Below are 16,135 nucleotides of genomic sequence, written 5' to 3' on the forward strand. Positions count from 1 at the left end.
ATTCTATTTCTCATTGCTTCTGTACAGCATTGTGGGCTATCGCTCCGCCACTTTTAAAGAGGGTCGCTGCCTAGCCGTGCCAACCTCTGCAGTGTGTGCCTGCGGTCCCTCGTCATGGCAGACGCAATTCTAAATAGACATGAGCGTGGTGTGGCATGAGGGCAGCTGAAGGCTGCCCAGGGACACTTTGGTGTGCGCTGTGGGGGGGAGGGGGGGCGGTTGGGCAGCATGTAACCCAGGAGAAGTGTCAGTGGAGTGTCATGCAGGCAGTGATTGTGCTTTGTTGGAGGTAGTGTGGTGCTTAGCAAAGGTATGCCATGCTAATGAGGGCTTTTCAGAAGTAAAAGTTGTTGGGAGGGGGGGGGGGGCACTCTTGCCGGTATTGTGGCTTAATAGTGGGACCTGTGAACTTGAGATGCAGCCCAACATGTAGCCCCTCGCCTGCCCTATCCGTTTCTGTGTCATTCCCATCACTTTCTTGAATTGCCCAGATTTTCACACATGAAAACCTTAGCGAGCATCGGCGAAATACAAAAATGCTCTGGTCGCCCATTGACTTCAATGGGGTTCGTTGTTCGAAACGAACCCTCGAGCATCCCGGGAAGTTCATTCCGAATAACGAACACCCGAACATTTTGGTGTTCGCTCATCTCTAGTCTTCATATATTTGTCCAGATTTGTTTGCTTTGTAGACTGTAACAGTTTTAATGCGGTAATTAAAGCCCAGCTCAAATATCAGCAAACTGGAAATAGCACAGTCGCTTCATGTATTGAAATGCCAATCATTTTTGAGGATGAGCTGATAAAGCAAAAAGTAACAACATGGAAAATCAGTGTTAATTCAGTGAAACAATGATTGTATAAATGATGGGCCATTACATGCCTAAACTTAGAGCAGAGTCTGAAGCGATTAGAGTTACTGCAGCAGGGAAGACGCCCAAGTAGATGAGCTTCCAACTGTCATTAGTACTACAACTACACAACAGTCCCATATGCAAGGCACCAAAAATGGATATTTTTCTAATTAGCAAAGTTTTTAGCTGTGTCAATAGGTGCATATACTGCGATGTATTCCATTATACCGTGATGCATTTTATACGGTTAGCCATGGTGGCATTGGTCTGCTAGAGTCCCAGCGAATTGAGGGAAAGTCCCTTATACCTAATTACAGCATGGAAGCAGAGATTTAGTCCCATCTAATATATGCATATAACTAACTATACATATATTTATTCTGAGTTAGTTCTATGCATATATTAGATTAGACTAATACATTACTTTTTACTGATGATATAATATTTAATCATATATGTTTTAATATATAATATTACTAATATATTACTTTTGTAAGTTTTACTTTACTTTGAAGAGGGCCTGTCATGTCCTCGGGTCAGCGAGTCCGCAGCTATAAAGCTTTGCAGTCATTGCCCCATGATTCTCATTTCCTTGATTCAAGTTTTGGCACCTTGAGTCTATCAAATGAGGGTTCTCCATCTTCACTGAGAGGGCTCTTTCACACGAGCGTAGGCGTTTTTACGTTTTCACGTCCACGCTGTTTATTGGCATGAATAGATGTTTTTCCATGATCACAGCCAGCGTTTTCTCGCCCATTCACACATTAGCGAAAAAATATGTTGCACCCCGGAAAACCCTCGCTTTGCAAAAATCCTTGGGATGCCTTCCAATGCCTATATAGAGGCACCTCTACATTTTTCGCAACATTGGACGCTACTAAAATGCCTCCCCTTCCCTTTCTTTGTCTAGCTCCCATAGGAGTCTTTGGGAGCCGCCAACGTATATCAGGCAAAAGATAGTTCCAGAACTATATTTTTGCCCAGCGTATATGCATTGGCGCATATTTCGAACATGTATGTTCCATTTTTCACAGTTCAACGTTTTTACATGCCGTATATTCGCCCGTGTTAACACATGCATTGGAAACCAATAGCTCAGATGGTCGCGTATATCGGTTGGGCATAAAAACGTTGCCGTTTATGCACTCGTGTGAAAAAAGCCTCAATCTGTTGTACATTGACAATGAAGGGTGGTTACCAATAGTAGATCTCAGGTATCTGCCACCCAGGACACCCTGTGATCAACTGTTTTGCTGGGCTGTTGTACTCATGCACTGGACTGATTTCTGCAGAAAGCAGAGAGTTCCATTTTCTCTGCAGTGGGTACTTTATATTCACACAACGTTCTCATTCAAGTGGATGGGAACTGTGACAACAACTCAGGTCACTATATGGAAAACAGGGCTGTCTGCTTCCTACAGAGATCAGTTCAGAGCATGAATGCAGCAGCCCAGCAAACAACTGATCGCAGGAGCTCTTGAGCAGTGAATATCTGCAGATCTACTATTGACAGCCAGTAGATTATGAATAATTCACAACTAGATCATTAAGGGCTCATGTCCATGGGGAAAATAGGATTTAGGATCCGCAGCGGATTTCCTGCATGCGGATCCGCACCCCATAGGGATGCATTGACCACCCGCGGGTACATAAATACCCGCGGATCGTCAATAAAAGTGATTAAAAAAAAAATGGAGCATGAAAAAATCTGGACCATGCTCCATTTTCATGCGGGTCTCCCGCGGGGACGGCTCCCGCGGGCTTCTATTGAAGCCTATGGAAGCCGTCCGGATCCGCGGGAGACCTAAAATAGGAATTTAAAGCATTTACTCACCCGCAGCGGGCCGCGAAGCTCTGCTCTTCCTCACGGCTGCATCTCCCTTGCTTCGGCTCGGCGGATGTGCCCGGCGCATGCGCGCGGCACGTCGACGACGTGCCGGCGATGTGCCGCCGGCGTCAGGAATTCATCCGCCGGCCGAAAATGAAGATCCGGCCGTGAGGAACAGCTGATCTTCGCCGTCCGCTACGGAAAGGTAAATGCTTTTAAATTGCTATTTTCAGCCCTCATGTCCGCGGGGCAGGAGGGACCCGCTGCAGATTCTCCATGTAGAATCTGCAGCGGATCTGATTTTCCCCGTGGACATGAGGCCTGAGGGGGTATGAAAAAATATATCCTTCCCTTCGAGGTAGAAAACAAAGAAAGAGTAAAACAATGTTCTATTTGGTTTCCTATAAAGCTAACAAACCTCTGCCCACAATGGGCAAGAAAACAATTGAAAACAATGGGCGAGGTGTTCTGCGGGAACACCCAAAGAAAGAACATGTGGGATTTCATAATCGTGAGAACATCGCTCATGTAAATAAGCCTTAGGCCTCATGTCCACGGGGAAAAGAATTAAAATCCGCAGAGGATTTTAACTCTTCTCTCGCACGCGGATCCGCACACCATAGGGATGCATTGACCACCCGTGGGTAGATAAATACCCGCGGATGGTCAATAAAAGTGAATTTAAAAAAATATGGAGCATGAAAAAAAATGGACATGCTCCATTTAGGTGCGGGTCTCCCGCAGGCTTCTATTGAAGCCTATGGAAGCCGTCCGGATCCGCGGGAGACCTAAAATAAGAATAAACTTACCCGCAGCGGACCGTGCAGATCTTCTCTTCTTCCCGGCCGGACCTTCTTTCTTCGGCCTGGCGGATGTGCCCGGTGAATGCGCGCGGTACGCCCCCGGTGTTCCGAGCACATCCGACGGCCGAAGAAAGAAGATCCGGCCGCGAAGAAGAGAAGATCTGCACGGTCCGCTGCGGGTAAGTTTATTCTTATTTTCAGCGCTCATGTCCGCGGGGCAGGAGGGACCCACTACGGATTCTACATGGAGAATCCGTAGCGGGCCTGATTTTCCCCGTGGACATGAGGCCTTAATGATGTACTAGCATTCTTCTTGTCAAATACAAAGCCCTTACTATTGCACTCTTATGGTTCGTTTTAACCTTAAAAACCATTAATTACTCCAAATCACCCAGTGACCAATATTTGTGCAGTTAAGAACAATTCCACAGACGATGCACTAATTGTTACATATTTTGGGCATTATGTGTCTCCACTTCACCCTGCATAACTTAGTACATTGTGTACAAGTGGTGCCCTAGTGGTGTTGACTTGCAGCGCTGGGGTCCTGCATTGAAATCTGCCTAAGGCCAGTCTCACGCGGCAGAGAAAATCACGGGAGAGTTGTGCGTAGCGTGCTCTAACTTTTTGTGTTCCTCGGAACACATTGCCAATTGATTTCAATGGGACCTCTAATGCCTTCTCATGCCATGCGATGACAAGGCATGCCATGCAATGTTTCCTATTGATATCAATGGGAAACACTTCCGAATCCTCTACCGTGCATGGAACTCGCATGAGAAAATCATAACTTCACAGATGCAATGCGAGATGTTTTTTCCGTTAATGTCAATGGAAGCCGTTCGATCCGTGGCACACCTGTAGCTGTCACTGCCGAAGTGCCACGGACCCTGCGGGAAAGCAGGAGTTTGAAAAAGAAAAACTCCTATTGCGTATGTGCGCCGGAACACATCCGCCGTGAAGAAGAAAGAAGATCCAGCCGGGATGCAGAAGACCCGCACAGACCCGGAACAGGTAAAATGTTCCAGACCGCAGGCAGAGTGGAATTCTGCTGTGGGCTCTTGCCCACAGATTCTGACCACCCGTGGACATGAGGCCTAAGCGTAATTTCTGCGTGTTCTCCCCATGTTTTTATAGATTTTCTCTGGGTACTCCAGTTTCCTCCCACACTCCAAAAATGTACTGATAGGTGAATTTAGATTATGGGCCCCAATGGGGACAGGGGCCGATGTAAGTGATAACATTCTCTGTACAGCGCTACACACTATGGATGCGTTATGTAACTGAGGAAAGTGAATGAAATTATAAATGAGGGAAATGAATGAAATTAAATTGCTGCTTACTTTTTAAAGCAGATGAATCTCTTTCCATATCCAGCAATGCCCTCTAGTGGCGTTTTATAGAAATGCAGAGCATTCACATAAGGATGGATGACGATCCCATGTACAGAACGCGCACGTGAAAATAACACATTAACTTCAATTTCATTTATTTACTTAATTTTTTTTTTCTCGCGCACTGATGCTGCAAGATGGAAAAATCGCTGTATATCCAATTTTTTGGGTTGATTCCTCACATTATCTTCTATGGAATCTATAAACATATGGCATCATAGTCACAAGCCATGAGATGTGCATGTGAATAGGATGAGATTTTTACCAGTGACACTATTGGGAGCACTTGTGATTTTTTTTTGGATGCGAGAATCGCAAATACATAGAGGCGATGCGTGTTTAAACAAAAATACATTGTATTCGCACCCAGATACGCAGGTTTAACCCCTTAATGCTACAGGATGTACATTTGCATCCTGCAGGTTTGGGGTATGTATGGAGGTGGATTGCGGGGCGATCTCGCTCCATACAACGCGGGTGCCGACTGTTTCTTACAGCTGACACCCACCCGCTACAGCTCTGATAAGCAGCGACGCTCATCAGAGCTGTTAACCCTTTAAATGCCGACGCCAATTGTGACAGCGGCATTTAAATGGCCCGATCGATTATATAACTATGATAGGTAACCCTTATAATGCTGACTTTTCATGTAGTGGAGTCACTAAAAGGGTTAATGATCCCTAAAAGGTCAATGTATATCAACAATTAACACCTCTTATTATATTGGGATAAGTACCCTAATTGTGTGCAACCATATTCGATAATTCTCATATTAATATTGGAGTGAATAGCACGTGGTCGGTGTACCTATGCTCTTTACTATGATCTACAGCTCTCTCATAGCTGTCAATTATAGACCTCTATCCTAGTTTGGCAATTTGAGTTAAATCATACATCTTCTCTCTCAAATTGCCTATAATCTTAGAGGAGCGAGATATTTTATTTATATATTGGCCCCCTCTCCCCATCAACGCGTTTCTACAACATAGATATATAAAGTTGTGTCATCAGGATGGAGTGCTAGAGGTAGGTAACAACCAGCCTGTGCGGCTGCTGGCTATAGAATGGACAGAGATGATAGGTATGCTATGAGTCTAGGCTTAAATACGCGTTTTCCCGCCTCCCTTTTTGGGGACTCGTCCTGTTTGCTCCAATGAGCATATGATAATCCACCACCTCATACCTGCCGTGCTATCGCGATGTTTTTTGGGGTTTTTTTTTTATTCTTTATTTCTCACCAATTTCACTTTAGTTAATCATACATTTGTAAGTAATCTTCTTAGTAAACTGTTTACACGATATTAGTTATAACAACATAACATTGAGATCATTTTCTTATTTTCCTGTTGTAACTTGTCTATTAACGTTTAAATGAGCATTCAACTTTCTGTTCTAATTAAGGACATGAGGGGAGAGAACGCTACTGCCCTCCTTTAGTCCGTGGTGGACCTATTGTCCTAACTGAATTCTACATATTCTTCTTACTAACTAACGAGACACATTAGGGAAACGTACATCTGTTTGGTCTGCTTGTAAGGTATGATGGAGGCAAGAAGAGGGTAGATCGGGGGAGAAAAAGAGAGAGAGGAAGAAAAGAAAGAGAGGAAGAGGAGAGAAGAAGAAGAAGAAAAAAAAAAAGAGGGGTAGGGTAGGGCAATGAAATTCCTCAAGTTTTATGGATTAATCAAGGATTTGAATTCATCTTAGTCACGGAACTGTATCCAGTGGTACCATGTTTTCCGGAACTTTTCTTGTGTACCTTTTAGTGAGGCTGTAAGGTCCTCCATCTCCATAATCTGGTCAATTGTGTTGAGCCACATTGTTATCGTGGGTGAAGTCGTTTGTCTCCATAGCCTCGGGATGCGCATATGCTCTCGCCGCGCCCACCATGAAGCATACCACCGATTTTTTGTATGTGGTCAGGGGAATATCACCGTGATGCAGGAGGAAGAAAGCTGGTGTTTTTGGCAGCGGGTAGTGTGTAAACTTGGAAGTGATCCGCCACACCTCTGACCAAAAGTTGGCAAGCTCCACACACTCCCAGAAAATATGCAGCAAGGTCCCTTGTTCTGTTCCGCATCTCCAACACAATGGGGAGACCGCAGGGAATATCTTGTGTAATTTGGAGGGCACCCTGTACCATCTAGAGAGGACTTTACACCCCGATTCCTGTACTTTACTTGATATGGAGGAATGGTGTGTAATGGTGAATATTTTTTCTCTTTCCTCCTGTGTCAGTGTCACCTTGAGATCCTCTTCCCATCTTTCTATGTATCCTAGCGACTGGTTTTCATTTTGTGAGTTAAGTATGTTATAAACCCTGGACAAGGTGTGTCTAGACGGGCCCTCTCCGCTACATATTGTTTCAAATTGTGTTTTTGGTCTTGCGAATGTGTTGGGTCTAGGGAGTGATAGGAAAAAATGCCTTAGTTGGATTGTTTGCCACAGTGATATTGAGTTTGGTTCTGTTATTCCTCTCAGCGTGTCTACTGATAACCATTGGCCCTCTTGTAGAAAGTGTTCCGCTCGGGATCTACCTCCTGCTATCCAGTTTCGGAAGGCTTTGTTCTCGTTCCCTGGCGGAAACGCCGTGTTGCCTAGGATTGGGTACATGGGGGATGGTTTAAGGGAGATGTCTGCGTTGGTGCTTATCTTGTTTATTATGCTCATTGTCGGGCCAATTGTAGGGTGTTTCATGTAATCCGTTGATGCTTGTCCCTGTGTCCACGTAAGGGCTGTCAGTGGCATTTGTACGAATGATTGTTCAATTTCCACCCATAGCTTAAGGTCAGAGTGTCTGTGCCAATCTACTGTTCGTACTAAATGTGCCGCCTGGTAATATCTCAGGAAGTTTGGTAGTCCCATACCTCCTTCTTTTTTGGGTTTGGACAGGGTGCTCCTCGCTATACGAGAAGGTTTGCCTGCTCATATAAATTTAATCATGAGCGAGTGTAGGTTTTGAAAGAATTGCCTCGGGACCTGAATGGGTAGGGCCTGGAACATATATAGCACTCTAGGCAGTATGTTCATTTTCATAATGGCCCCTCTGCCGAACCATGAGAAAGTGCCTTTGGTCCAAGCGTTTGTGTCCTGTCTAATCTTATTTAGAAGTGTGGGGAAGTTAGCCGAATATAGGTTTTCTGTTTGTGGTGTGAGGTTAATACCGAGGTACTTAATGTGGTCTCTTGCCCAGGAGAATGGAAAGGCATCTTTAAATTCATTTACTGTGGATTGAGGGATGGAGATATTGAGCGCCGCCGATTTGTGGTAATTAATCCGGAAGTTAGATAAACTGGAGTATGTTTTTGCTATCGCGATGTTACGCGATCTCGCGCATGCGCACTGGTTAGCCACAGTTCGGACACTCCCTCCGCCGCTTCCCATCGTGGGAACCGCGACATCTCCATGGCAACCTTCTGCTCCAATGAGTATCCGATAGGCAGCCGCATCATGTCCGCCGTACTACTGCGTTGTGCAGCAAACACACACATGCGCGTAGCTAGCCACGATCGAGACACTTCCCCCGTCACCGCTCCATAGAAGGACAGCGAGGTGAGGCATTGTGTCTCCATGGCAACCCGCTACAGCATAACCAAACCGCAAAGTAGGTAATTTACTGGGTATGAAGAAGATAATGTGTGGGAGATTAAGGCGCAGAACATATATATTGCCCTATAGGGTGATGCCATATAGCCAATCAGTCCTAGATAGTTAGATAAATGGAAAAGATTTTCCTATTAATACATTAGATTGAAGCCAGTATACCTCCACCCATACATCATCCAAAGATCTATATATACTATTGAAGTTGGACCGAATATACCACTTATATTTATAGGGGTAGCATACAAGGTCCCAAGAATTTGTCTGGCATAGAGGGATTATCAGGTGATCAAACTACCCACAGAGGAATTCACAGATTTCGTGAGACACCTGAACAATAACAGGCTTGGCCTATTCTTTACGGCCGAAATTCATCCCGTGACTATCACGTTTTTGGATCTTCGGATCATGAAGTCTGAGACCGGAACCTTAGAAACTACGATATTTCGTTAATCAACTGCCACAAATACATTATTACACTGGAGTAGCCACCATCCCTTACCCCTTAAAAGGGGGGTTCCAAAGGGTCAGATGATAAGAACAAGAAGGAATTGTTCCCGAGACGTAGATTGGAGGCAGAGAATTTGGCCAGGAAGCGCTGAGAGAAAACTACAAGCAAGTCTGTCCAAAGTACCAGCCTTCTCCCTCCTGCCTGCTTGGTCTCCAACAAACCCACAACTGAATTGCGGATGGCTTGTTTCCATAAAGATCAATGGAGCATGCTGCAATTTCTTTTCTGCACGTGGCATCCGCAAATCAAATTCACAGGAGTTAATTGAAGTGCAGGTGCCCCATGCTTCCCTATGGGCGGCTTAAACTGTGGATCATTGGCGCGGGTATCTCACAGGTATTTTGCAATTCAAAACTGCGTGAAAAAAAATATAAAATCGCCTCCGCGATCGCCGGCAAGCATTTAAAAATAATTTCCACACTGACACGCAGGTCTTCCGCGCGTGCCGTGGACATCAGGCCTTATGCTTTGGGGCTGTTCTTCTGCTGCTGGAACTGGGGCTTCAGTCAGGGTGGAGGGAGTTATGAACAGTTCCAAATATCAGTCCATGTTGTCTCAAACCCTTCAGGCCTCTGCTAAAAAGAGGAATTTCACTGTTCAGCATGACAACAACTCAAAGCATACTCCAAATCACCAAAAGAATGGCTTCACCAGAAGATCACAGTTTTGGAATGTCCCAGCCTGAGCCCAGACCTGAATCCCACTGAAGATCTGTGGGTGACCAGAAGAGGGTGCTACACATGAGATGCCCTCACAGTCTGACCGAGTGGGCAAAGATTGCCAAATCAAGCCGTGCCATGCTGATAGACACCTACCCAAAGAGAGTGAATTCATACAGTTAATGGGTACATCAACTAAGGCCCTCTCTCCATGGGCGTGATTTCGCCGGAGGTAAACCGCCGGCGAATCACGTCGTCTGAAGCTTTCCATAGCAGCGCCGGCCCGCTGTCCACGAGCGGAGAATCACTGCGATTCTCCGCTCGCGGCTGGCAATTCGCAGCATGCTGCGAATTGCTGCGATTCTCCACCGTCAGCCTATCTATTAGACAGGCTGACAGCGGAGATCTGTCTGCTGGGTCCTGGGCGGCGGCTCCAGCGGCGGAGATTCGTCGGGGGATACCGCAACGCCAGTGGACAGGCATCCGAAGTATTAGGTTAAAGGGCCACGTATTTAAGTAACCACATTATTTACGTTTTCTTATTTTCCTACCCAAAAAGATTTTTTTCAATAGAACTGTAGAGGTAACGGGTCACAGTGAAGGTGGAAATAACTCTGATATCATTCATCTATGTCATATTTTTTTATCACATCAGGGGTGTGTAGACTTTTTTATATACCCACCGTATATCAGGCTATAGAAAAGCCATCACTAGCGTTTCTGGTCTACATGGCAGTCACAGGATAAAGCAAGACAATCCTGAAGTGTCGGGACAAATAACACTCACGATGAGTTGCCTTCTCCAGTGCTGTTCATTCACAATAGGGATTTGCACAGGACTGCCTGCTCACACGTATTTTCCTTGCAGAGGAGTGGACCATGCAGTTAGGCCTGTGGTACAACACTATAGCTGTATGTGCACTGCTCCAGCTGGCACTGTTGTAGTCACTGCTGTGAATTGTACATTTTCATGGGCTACTCTCTATTGGCAATAGTTATATATATTAGGGGCACAGAGTGTTAAGCCAGCAGAATGCAGTCCTGAACTCTCACTCATGACCTGAAGGTTGCAGGTTCAATCCCCGCGTGGTTCAGGTAGCCGGCTCAAGGTTGACTCAGCCTTTCATCTTTCCAAGGTTGGTAAAATGAGTACCTAGCTTGCTGGGGGATAATAAAAAAATTACCCGAAAGCGCTGCGGAATAAGTTGGGGCTATACAAATAACAAGTCCCTTCCCCTGCCCTTCCATATATTAGCCTCCATTATTTCATGAGAAAGAAATATGGCTCTGCACAAATGTCACTACTTCGCTTGTCTCTGTTCCAAATGTGATCTTACTAGATATCTGCAATTGCCATTTCAGAATAAACATACTTTGAAGTTTGGTCCTCAACGGTGCTCCGAGTCTTGGGGTGGGCCACACAGGCCTTTTCCCACCTGATCACATATTATGAAAGCTCTCCCTATGCACGGAGAGGGCTGTCACTCTAAATGAGTGGGCAGGGTGAGCTCGGTGCTGCCCACCCCGTGACTCGGAGCGCCGTTGGGGATCAAACTTCAGAGTGTTTATTGTACAATGCACAACTATCCCGGGTTTCTGCTGCCCGCGTTTTGTGCAGCATCGACCTTGTGCCAGGTTCCCTTTAAAACCCTGTGGACACCACTGATCTAGTCTGCAAAAATATCATTTTAGGTATAATAAAAGATGAATGTATCACAATTTTTCAGCAACCTCCATCCATCAAGATGGCAGGTAACCTGATAGAGATGTTCTAATCTGATGCTAATTCATGCGCCGTGCTAACACAGGTACATTTATGCAAAAACACTAATGCATTAAATCACAGGTACCATCTGGACCACCGCCTCATATATATGCAGCGCCATGAATTACATTAAATGTCCCGCTTTTACTCTTCCTTCCATGAAAAACTTGAAACAAGAAGTTTCATTTAAAAAAAGGCAACTTGGATGGAAAACAATATCAGTTCTTCATAGAAACAAATAAACGCCAGTTAGATCAGATCACATGGAGATAAGCTGCGGAGAGGATAAGGGTTGTTCATACTTCCGTTTAGCAGTCCCACCAATTCCCCTTGATTATGGTGGGAACTTAAGTGCTTCAGTTCAGCCCCGTTTGCCTCCATTCCAATATTTTTTTCAGTTTTTTACATGGAAATAATAATGTTACACTATTATTCAAATTTAGAGATGAGCAAGCGTACTTGTTAAGGGAAATTACTCGAGCAAGTATGGGCATTATCGAGTACATGCCTGTTAGCCCAAAAAGATTTGGGGGCCGGCGTCCCCCCCCCCCCCCCCCCCCCGCGCTCCCCCATGTTCACTCCTGCAACTGACCGCTCTCCCCCGCCGGCCCCCGAATCTTTTCTCACGAGCAGGCATGTACTCGAAAATGGCGATATTCGCTCGAGTAATTTGCCTTAACGAGTACGCTCGCTCATCTCTATTCAAATTGTATTTGATTAGAGACACTTTTTTTTACATTACAGTCAATGGGTGACAGAACTGAACAGAAAGGTTTCTTACCTTAAAGGGGTTCTGACACGAATCAGATTTTTATGCTTTAGCAGCCATTGTTCCCTGGTCTGCCTAATGGACACAGGGAACCCACGATTAATGGCTGATAAAGCATAAAAACCTAATACTTACCTTGTGTTCCGTTGTTGTTGTGCTGCAGGGTCATCTCCCAGCAGGCTCTCTTCCTCCGACGAGCCTGGACAGGCTGCCCCCCTCCGGGATCGCGCGCATGCGCAGAAGACAGGTGCCCTCTGACAGGAGTCCGGACAGGCCGCCTCTCCACTGCACACGTGCAGAACTTGCAGTTCAGCCAAGACGGACTGGCCACCCACAGCAAGCACTGCTTGTGACGTGGCGCCTGTCCGTTCACCTTGGAAGTGGCTGACAGACGGAGCAGAGCAGGAAGCCACAGAAGAAGATGCCCGATGGAGGGGACATGTCTGGCGATCGGTCCCGGCCAGGCAAGGTGAGTAAAATTTTTTTTTTTTCATGTCAGAACCCCTTTACGGACCAGACACTTTTTAGAGATTTCCCCATGTGGTGGTTTTACTGCCCTATTTTTTTTTAAGATATTAAAATTATTTTTGCCATGTTTTTTTTCCCTGTGACATATCGGGATATTTTTTATACCTTTTTTTACTGACTTCTATTTTCCGGGTTTTTTTTGTTTGTTTCATCGGGGGTAAAATGAAAATGTTAAAAAAATGGGGGTAAAAAATGTTTGTTTGTTTTGTAACTTATAGTTGTTTATTTTTAAAATTAGTATATTTATGCTAAAAAAAAGTATGGGAATGGGTACCTCGTTTTCTTTGGCCCGTTTTGATATATAATTTGTATAGTTTGGGATTACAGGGCGCATACGGCGACGGTTTTGGGAGGGTCGTTTTTTTTATGTATATATCTTTATTTTATTCTGTAATTTTTTATTTATTTTTGGAACTATTTTTTTGACCATCTATGACCCCCATGACGTCATATAAGACCTCTGGGGATCATTCACATTGTATCTCTTTTTTTATCTTCTACTTTTCCATTGTAGTTGGGGCATCCATAGGAGCCCAATTACAGAGGAAGGCATTCCCCTGTAGTATTAATAGTCACTAACAGAGCTGATGATCAGGGTCTACTAGGACCCTGCAACTCTGCTATTACACGGACACCGGCGGTCATGTGATCGCATAGTGAAAGCAATACTTCCACTTTCACTCTTTAGTGCATAGCACTCATTGAGTGCTATGTACCTGGGAAAGGAGAAGGCAGAAGCGGTTAAAAAATGCTTCTCCCTTCTCCTTTGGGTCCTCAGCTGTGACTAACAGCCGAGGACCCAACCTGCTCCTGCTTCTTTGCAGAAGCAAAGGCTATAAATCCTGCGCCCCAATTCTGCTATCGGCTAGGATAAAAACCCAGGACCAAACGCCTTATATTTACTGCACTTGGTCCTTAATAGGTTAAATGACAAGGGGTACAATTTTAGGAAGACAACAGATTGCAAAATGGATCTGTTCCAAATGGAGATCAAAACGCTGCTGTGAACGAGCTCTAAGGCTGCCTTCTCACATGGCTGAAACGCTGCAGAATTTCCGGTTGTGGATTCGCTACAGAAATTCTGTAGTTTGTACACTACAAATCATGTGAAGGGGATTTAAAAAAAAACAAAAAAAAACTCTCCTTCATTTGGCGCTGATATATTCTGTGTAGAATCCGCACTGTTCTGTAAAACGTGTCCAGTTCTGAATCCGCTGCATGTCTATTTATGCCGCAGAATCGTGCTGTGAAATTCAAACTCTGAAATACAAGGGTTGAGTCTTATAGCTTTTGCGCAAGTGAACACACGGACAAATCTGCACTAATTAGGTACGGATTTGGCCACCGCAGAATTCTTGCGGTTTCTCAGGCGCAACTCGCAGTTAAAGGGGTTGTACCAAGATTACAAGAGATCACCTAGCCACAGGAGAGGGGATAACTTGCTGATCGGTTGGGGTCTCATTGCTGAGACCCCCACTGATCTCGAAAACGGGACATCCGAGTCACATTCGGCTATCTTCACCACTGAAAGTGAATGGAGCGCTAGTGTGTTGCATGACCGGCGCATCATTCACTATCTGCCCCACTGTGGGGGGGTGCAGTCACCCGGGCAGAGAGGAGAACGGCGGACAGCCGAAGGGGCAAAACCCTCGGGTGAGCGCGGCAGCCCCTTCATTCTAGCGATCAGCGGGGGTCTCAGCAGTGTAACTCGCCCCAATCAATACTTTCGATGCGTCTCTATGATGTGGCAAACATTAGCTGAAAGCGCGGTTACTCTTTCATTGCTTTGATTTTCTATGAAGAAAATCAGAAAAGGTTTTTTTCTTTTTTTTTTAAAAATAATTGGTATTACTGCATGAAAACTATGAAAAAAACAACTTGTTTTCGGTCATCCAGTCACCCAGATAAAAAAAAATGAATAAAGGGAAATCAAAAAGTCAGATGCAAAAATGGTGACAATAAAATCTACTGCTTACCGCGCAAAAAACAAGCCGTCACATAACCCTGTAGATGGAAGAGTAAACCATTTAGGCTGGGTGAGCACGGGACGGAATAGCTGCGGAATTTCTGTGTAGACTTTCTGCACGGAAATTCCGCCCGCGGCTTTGTATCCTGGGATGAAGCAGCAAAGCAGACGAGATTCGCAAAAATCTAGTCCACATGTTGCGGTCGATCCGCTCTGATATTGACATGCTGCGCGGAATTCAAAGACGCGGAATATCAATTCTTTCTCCGTTTCCGCGGCGGCCGCTCTCCTCTCTGTGGGAAGAGATGGCTGTAGCGGAATGCAGGCGGTAAAGCTGCTCCAAAATGATGGCCAAAGACTGTGGGTTTTGAAGCTGCATTTCTCCCGCGGTATTTCCGTACGGCCATTTCGCAAGATTTCAGTCCGGTGTGACTCCAGCCTTACAGGGCGCACATTATGGTGAAAGCTATTTTTTGTTTTAAGTCTGATTTTTTAAGAGCTCATTCACACGCCCGTATATCGGGCAGGTTTTTACACCCGACCGATATACGGTGTCCCTTCCTGCAGAGGACGAAGACGGGCCGGGAGCAGTGCAATAAGCTCCCGCCACCTCTCCACTGTTTACAATGGGAGGGGTGGGACGGGGCAGAGCTAAGTCCCACCCCCTCCCATTGCAAACAGTGGCGAGGGGCGGAGAGGGGCAGGAGCTCAGTGCTCTGCTCCCGACCTGGCCCGCCTCCACCCCCTGCAGAAAGGGACACAGTATATCGGCCGGGTGTGAAAACCTGGCCAAAATACGGACGTGTGAATAAGCCCTAAAAGTAGCAAAATATAAAGCGCTCTATTAATCTGGTAACCCGTAATCACAGTGACCTGCAGAATAACGCTAATATGTCAGATTTATCACATAGCGGGCGCCGTAAAAAAAAAAAGAAAAGTGTGAATGTGTTTTTCTTGTTATTGTTTTTTAAGTTTTGCAATACATGGTGCCATTAAAAACACATCTTTCCCTTCAAAAAGAACGGATCCCTCATACAGCTGCGCTGTTAGAAACACGAAGGTCTCGCTGTTGGAAGGAAGGGATGAAAGATGCGAAACGGCTGCAGTAACGAAGGGTTAAAGGGGTGGTCTCGCGAAACCAAGTGGGGGTATACACTTCTGTATGGCCATATTAATGCACTTTGTAATATACATCGTGCATTAAATATGAGCCATACAGAAGTTATTCCACTTACCTGCTCCGTTGCTAGCGTCCTCGTCTCCATGGTGCCGTCTAAATTCGCCGGCAGCTTGCTTTTTTAGACGCGCTTGCGCAGTCCGGTCTTCTCCATTCAGCACGAGCCGCTTCAGTGTGCTCCCCGCTACAGCTCTTCTGCGCATGCGCAGACGAGCTGTCACTGCTCGGGAGCGCACTGGAGCGGCCATTCTGTACCTTCCTCTGTTAGAGGAAGGTGC

This window comes from Eleutherodactylus coqui, chromosome 4 (assembly GCF_035609145.1).
Source record: "Eleutherodactylus coqui strain aEleCoq1 chromosome 4, aEleCoq1.hap1, whole genome shotgun sequence".
NCBI lineage: Eukaryota > Metazoa > Chordata > Amphibia > Anura > Eleutherodactylidae > Eleutherodactylus > Eleutherodactylus coqui.